Genomic DNA, 6806 nt, shown 5'->3' with positions numbered 1-6806 from the left:
CTCTGTCATTTATAGTCGTATGGTAAAATGTATATTTTTAATTGTGTAACGTTACGTTCAAAATAACTACAAAATGTCATGCCTTTGAAAAATAAAGAGAACAACAGAATGCGCTGCTTTAGCCCGTCTCGGTCTCCTTGAGCATCTTTCTGGCGCATGCCACAAACATGAACCACAGGGAATACTTGTCTTTTAAAAGACTTCATTTAGATGATTTTACATTAAATGCATCATATAAGTCACTTTGGAATAAATCACAGTAGGCCTATGTATCATGATAAAAAAGCGACTTTACAGTCTGGAAATACTTTAGGCTATAGCAAATTATTTCTTGGACCCCCTATCACTTTAAGAACTGCTGGTCTACACAGAAGAAATACCTGTCTAGACTCTGCCCCTGTACGAGTTGTGTCGAGCTATTCATTAGTCTGTTTGATGAGAAAAATATGAAATTGATAAAATGGGTTATTAATCCGTACAACTGCAGCAGTGGAGGACTATTATTCTGCTGCGTGATACTGTGGAAGAACTGATGATAGCACAGTTTGATCTTCGGCTGATCAATCAGCAGAAAGTGGCATTTAATTCCCGCCCACATGTAGAAATCGAATATTCAAGCTGTTTATTAATTTTTCCACCCATGAATGAAAAACGAAAATTTAAGCTGAATTCTCGTTTTTGGTTTTTGGAAAAAAACGAAAAAACAGCAGTTTTCTCATTTTTCTACTTTCAATATTAAATCAAAAAACGAATGATCGAATGATACACGGATTATTGCACTCTATTCCACCCCCTTTCTAGTGGTGTGCTTTCACGTGCAAATCAGTCAAATCATGTAACGTGACTTTTGCAAAATGGGACATGCTTGATTTATTAAAGTTGATTAGATTTATTAATGTTTTTAAAAGCGCGAAAGAGAACTTGCGCTGTTCCACAGGAGGATTTGTGTGCATGCACTCATAGAGACTGAACAGAACACGGACATGTAAATTCATCTTTTAGCTTAGGTCAAATACACACAAAAATGTGTCAAAATGTGGGACTTGGTGAATATTCACGTAAACATTTGTCGGTTATGTCTTAAGTGAATGTAAACAGTTGAGAATGAAAATATATGTGGAATAGTAAATTGGATCCATGCAGCTCTTAAGGTGATGACAGGCTATTCCTGCTGTTGACTGTGTGCTTAATATTAATCAAACAACAAAAGACAGAGAAAAACACTCACTGCTCTTGACTGAAGAACTTTTTTTTAGCTTTAATAAGAAAAAGAAAGTTTAATTCTTACAGTGAAGACTATGCTGTTTTATTCTGTAGTGGGCTGTTAGCTGAATACTATAGACTTGCATAAAACTTAAAGCACTGTTTGTTTCATTTGTATCTTTATTTTTATTGTATTTGTCCTTTGCTTCTTTGTTTTTATTGTACTACTGACAGTTTAATTAGTTTAATTCATTTTTTAGTTTTTTTTACTAACATTAGTTACCCTAGCCTATTGAGAATTGTGACATTTCGCTAGTCTCTAAAATGTAGATGTCATAGCAGCCTTATTTAAAAAAAATATCTATTTGATATATATATATATCAAATAGATATATATATATATTCATGTGGCCCATTCATAATCGAGTTAAATAATCGTGATTACAATATTGTCCAAAATAATCGTGATTATGATTTTTGCCATAATCATGTGTTCCACAGGTTGAATGCAGTGCAGTATTACCTGCAGGGTCGTAATCAGGAGCGTCTGGCTGAATGTTATTATATGCTGGAGGACTATGATGGTCTGGAGAGACTTGCAAACTCCCTACCAGAAAACCATAAACTTCTACCAGTGGGTGCTTTCTCTTTTTGTTTTTTCTCCCTCTCCGTCTTTCTAATTCTCTTAAAACAGACCAAGCAGTAATGTTTGGTTCAGGTTGTCTGAAGATGGATTGAACTGTGCTTTATTGTGTGTGTGTAGGACATTGGTCAGATGTTTGTTACCGTGGGAATGTGTGAGCAGGCCATCAGTGCATTTCTGAAATGTAACCAGCCCAAAGCAGCTGTGGATGCCTGTGTGCATCTAAACCAGGTGAGTGATCATACATAAACATACACAGGACTTTAGCTTGCTCTATGGTTTTGATATGTTATGAATGTTTATATATATATATATATATATATATACATACCATATATAATTCTGATTAATCTGTTAATTGCAGTTAAAGCATCTGAAAAAATAAAGAAAAATAAACAAAGACACAACAAATATAAAGACAAAGAACAACAGTACTCTTTGCTTGTCTAATTTGATAGAAAACTCAGAATATATGTTTTTCACAGCTAAACTCAAAATAATAAAGTTTTTTTTTCAACTTTCTGGCCACTTGTATGGGTTTATTAATACATATATTTTATCTAAGAGGTTTTTGCAGATAGTCTTGTGAGCCACGCTTGTACAAATGATGCTGTCCTTTACTTGCAGGTGATATTTAATAATTGTTTTAGTCTTTCATAAATTAATTCTGCTGTACAAAGTCTGCATAAAACCTTCATTTGTTAAACATCTCTGGATATCATTTCTAAATAAATTATTCAATAAAGAAGGTGTTTTCTCCATCACATACTGATCTGATAAACACTGCACACACAGACACACTTGTGCTGCTTCTCTTGCAACAGTTCCGATCATCAGATCTTTAGAAATCATACAATGAATGAAAGAATAATCATCCGTTATCTGTGTTAAAGATTTTGACAGCCCTATTTAATATGCATTTTTCAAAAGACCCATTTCTTTCTCCCGCTTCTGTCATTAGTTTAAATGAGCGGTTCAGAGAGATCACAGTGCTCATCATCAGTTCTACTCAAAGATCCAGTTGCAGCTGCGACATCATCTGCTCATGAAACCTGTCTGTGATGGTGTTTAGATGTTTAATGATGGTAACAAATGTGCAACAATAAAACATTTTTTTAATTGTGTGCATTTTTCAGTGGAATAAAGCTGTTGAACTTGCCAAAAACCACAGTATGAAGGAAATTGGGCCACTGCTGTCCAAATATGCCTCACATCTGCTGGAGAAAAACAAAACTCTAGAGGCTGTAGAGCTCTACAGAAAAGCCCAACTTCCACACCCAGATCAAAAGCTCACAGCAAAGCAAAACCAAGAGCAAGAAATCAGAGGTACTCTAACTGTTCACACATCCTCATACAGTACATACTCCAAACTCCTGTTACCTATTTCCAGATGTTCTGCTTCCTGGATGTAGTTTAGATTTAGTGCAGAACTAAGCAACTACAGGTTTATTATTATTTGTGATATTTGCAAAGAGCTGTGGTAGTCGGTAACTCTCGGTGCCGTAGTCTGCAGCTATGGATATGCTGGTATCAAATTTTCATGTTGCGATTAATTGCTAATGCTTTTATCACGGTATACGGTATTATCACGATATTGAAATTTAGTTTTAAAAAAGTGCTGTCATAATACAGTATAACAGATTTAATAACTTTTTTCTTATAACAAAAATAACTGAACATTTAAAAACAATAAAGCAATACAGAAAAATGTATAAAGTTAAAAGTTTTACACAGATTAAAGTGCAAAAGAACTATAAAGACCAATAGGTATCACTTTACAATAAGACCTCATTAGTTAACCTTAGTTAATGCATTAACATTCACAATGAGCAATAGCTACATTTGCTACAGAAGTTATTAATCTTTGTTAAAAAAAAATACAAGTTTTAGTTCATGTTAGCTCATTAAATAACACAGTTGCAACTTTCGATTTTAAAAACGTGTAATTAAATATTGGAATACCTAAGATTAATGAATGTTCAGAAGAATTTTTCATTGGCAGTTTATGTTAACTAATGAATTAACTAATGTTAACTAATGAAGCCCTAATGTAAAGTGTGACCGAACAATAAAGAATCAAAACACTTTCAAACAATATCTAGGACATAAGTTTGAAAATAAATAGCCCATTACGTCTAAATAATTAAGTATTTGGCACTGTGATGAACATCATAGCAAATACACAAATCTGAATGGCTGTTTAAATCATTTAAACACGTTTCAGAAACAGAAAGTAGTGCAGCTGCTTTGTTTAGGGGGTTTCCGGGGTAACGGCTGCATTTCTGCAGTTTACCATCTGCTGTCAGAGAGTGAAAGTGCGCTTTCATTCAAAGCTTCTCACATGCTCCGCCATGGCTTCTCACCTGGGCTTGTTTACATCAGAGTGCGCACGCGTCTTTCACGCAGCATACAGCCATGTTGTGCATTTTGACCAGTTGATCTGAGAAGTATTCTTAAAATGCATTCAAAATTTGGAATAATATGTAATTATGCACGATATTTAGAAGTGCCCACGATAACAATATCGTGCATATTCATTACCGTGATATATCGCATTACCGAATACCGGCACATGTCTATCTGCAGCTGCAGTCTGACTCACAGTCCGACAGCATCAGAGGGGCAGGAAATCAGTTGTGATGAAGGGCTCATTTGCAGCCTTGTGGTGGGTAATTTGTGTGTGTGGTTTATTTCAGGCTACCAGTGCATTAACAGGGCTGTTAGAGGAAGATGAGTCGTCTTCAGACAGCCGTATCCTGGATGACGCCTGGTGTGGGGCAGAGGTCTATCATTTCTTTCTGCTTGTGTGGAGACAGCTGTACGAAGGCAAGGTGGACATGAGGACAGGTGACACATAAAACCCAAGTTGAGTTGTGATAGTATATACACACTTAATATTACAATCTTTCTACATTATTTAGTCTCTTAAAGGGGTTCAGTTTTTAAAATGATTTTCTGTCTGTAATTTTCAGGTGCAATCTGAGGAATAGTTCACCCATAATTATACATTTGCTGAAAATAATAATGATCTCCATATTGTAAATCTGTGTGTGTGAATGTCTGTGAATACATGCATGGTATGTCTGTCCTTGTCTGCTCACATTAAGTGTTAAATCGCTCACCTGAACTGAGAAAACAAACACAAAATGAAGTCTTTATAGCGTTCGGTTCACACATACACACTCGCAAAAAACATTCGCTTTCACGAATGTCTAGACAAAATGTTTAAACCACAGATCATATTCAGACATCATATCCAGGACCACCTGGAAAAGAGGTGTGCATGTATGTATACGTATATGTGTGGGTTCATTTTTTGTCTTTTTTTGTTAGCAGTGTTTTTATTGCATAATTATATTAAAATCCTAAAATGATCTGTTAAAAGCTTTTTAAGTTAGAGATGCACTGATATTAAAATTCTGAAACTGATAATTATTATCATGTCATGACAGATAACCAATAAATGGCCAATATTAAAATATACAATTTTTCTAAATAAATTAAAAATAAAACACTAAAAACAAATATCAGAATTGCTACAAGTGAATTTAGGCATCACATCATTATATTGTACAGTATGAAAAATGTATTTTGAGATTTAATAAAAAACGTTTTTAACAGTTTTATTAAAATATTCTATTTTTTTTTTTTAATTAACATTCAGTGAGCAGCAAAGGTGTGTCTTATTAAAATATTTTGTTCCTCAAATGTGATACAATGCAATAATTATTTTATTCTCTATTTCTAGCTCTCCATCTCCTTGACTATGAGGATATTATCCCTGCTGTGGAGATATACTCTCTGCTAGCCATCTGCTCATCTGCCAACCGTGCGTTTGGTATTTGCTCACGTGCCTTTATTAAGCTGGAATCTCTGGAAACACTGACTCCAGATCAGAGGCAGCTTTATGAAGACCTGGCCCTGGAGATCTTCACCAATCACAGGGTAAGATGGGTAAGACAGATGTGCTTTACAACCTCACTGAGTGAACAACCACTGGAAACATTTCTCAGGCTCCGTTTAACCGATAAATGAGGTGGATCCTTCATTACGGCTGGTAGACAGAGCTGTGAGGTCACAGTGAGGCAAGTGTAAAGTAGAGTGAGATGAGTGGCGTAAGGGTCGGTGTGCATGACGCAGGCCTGCATCACTGCGGTGTGCCGAGTGACTGGAAATTTCCAGACCATTCAAATGATTACATCAGCACAGTTTCTGTTGTAAACTGTAGTAAAACAGTGGGAAGTTTGTTTAATATACACTGGCGTTGAAAAGTTTGGAGTCAGTAAGATTTTTAAAATGTTTTTAAAAGAAGTCTCTTATGCTTACCAAGGCTACATTTATTTGATTAAAAATAATCTATTTTCTATTAGAATTTATTTTAAAACTTAATTCCTGTGATGGCAAAGCTGAATTTTCAGCATCATTACTCCAGCCTTCAGCCACATGATCCTTCAGAAATCATTCTAATATGCCGATTTAGTGCCCAAGTAAGATTTCTTATGATCAAAATATCTTTTTGGAAATCATGATATTTTCGTAATATAAGAATAGCATTTATTTGAAATAGTTTTTGTAACATTTGAAATGTCTTTACTGTCTCTTGCTGCATCATTACCAAATAAAAGTATTAACATCTTTTAAAAAAATCTCACTTAACCCAACATTTTTTATGATAATGTATCTTTTTTTTCTCATTGAAGCTGTCCATTATCATTCATTCTGCAAACCCCCAAAAGGATATATACAGTGGGTACGGAAAGTATTAAACACAGAAAAACACAGAATTGTTGACATTTTTGCAGATTTATTAAAAAAGAAAAACTGAAATATCACATGGTCCTAAGTATTCAGACCCTTTGCTCAGTATTTAGTAGAAGCACCCTTTTGATCTAATACAGCCATGAGTCTTTTTGGGAAAGATGCAACAAGTTTTTCAGGGGATCCTCTGCCATTCCTCGCC

General features: G+C 34.9%; 1 pseudogene; it reads left to right on the top strand.

The window, feature by feature from the left end:
* The window catches only part of LOC107585517 (WD repeat-containing protein 35-like), a 25600-nt pseudogene that overhangs the window by 10628 nt on the left and 8166 nt on the right, over window positions 1-6806 (top strand).

The sequence above is a fragment of the Sinocyclocheilus grahami genome, unplaced genomic scaffold (genome assembly GCF_001515645.1).
Source record: "Sinocyclocheilus grahami isolate Dianchi unplaced genomic scaffold, SAMN03320097.WGS_v1.1 scaffold71.1, whole genome shotgun sequence".
NCBI classification, from domain to species: Eukaryota; Metazoa; Chordata; class Actinopteri; order Cypriniformes; family Cyprinidae; genus Sinocyclocheilus; species Sinocyclocheilus grahami.
This window is presented reverse-complemented; position numbering and strand designations above follow the sequence as displayed.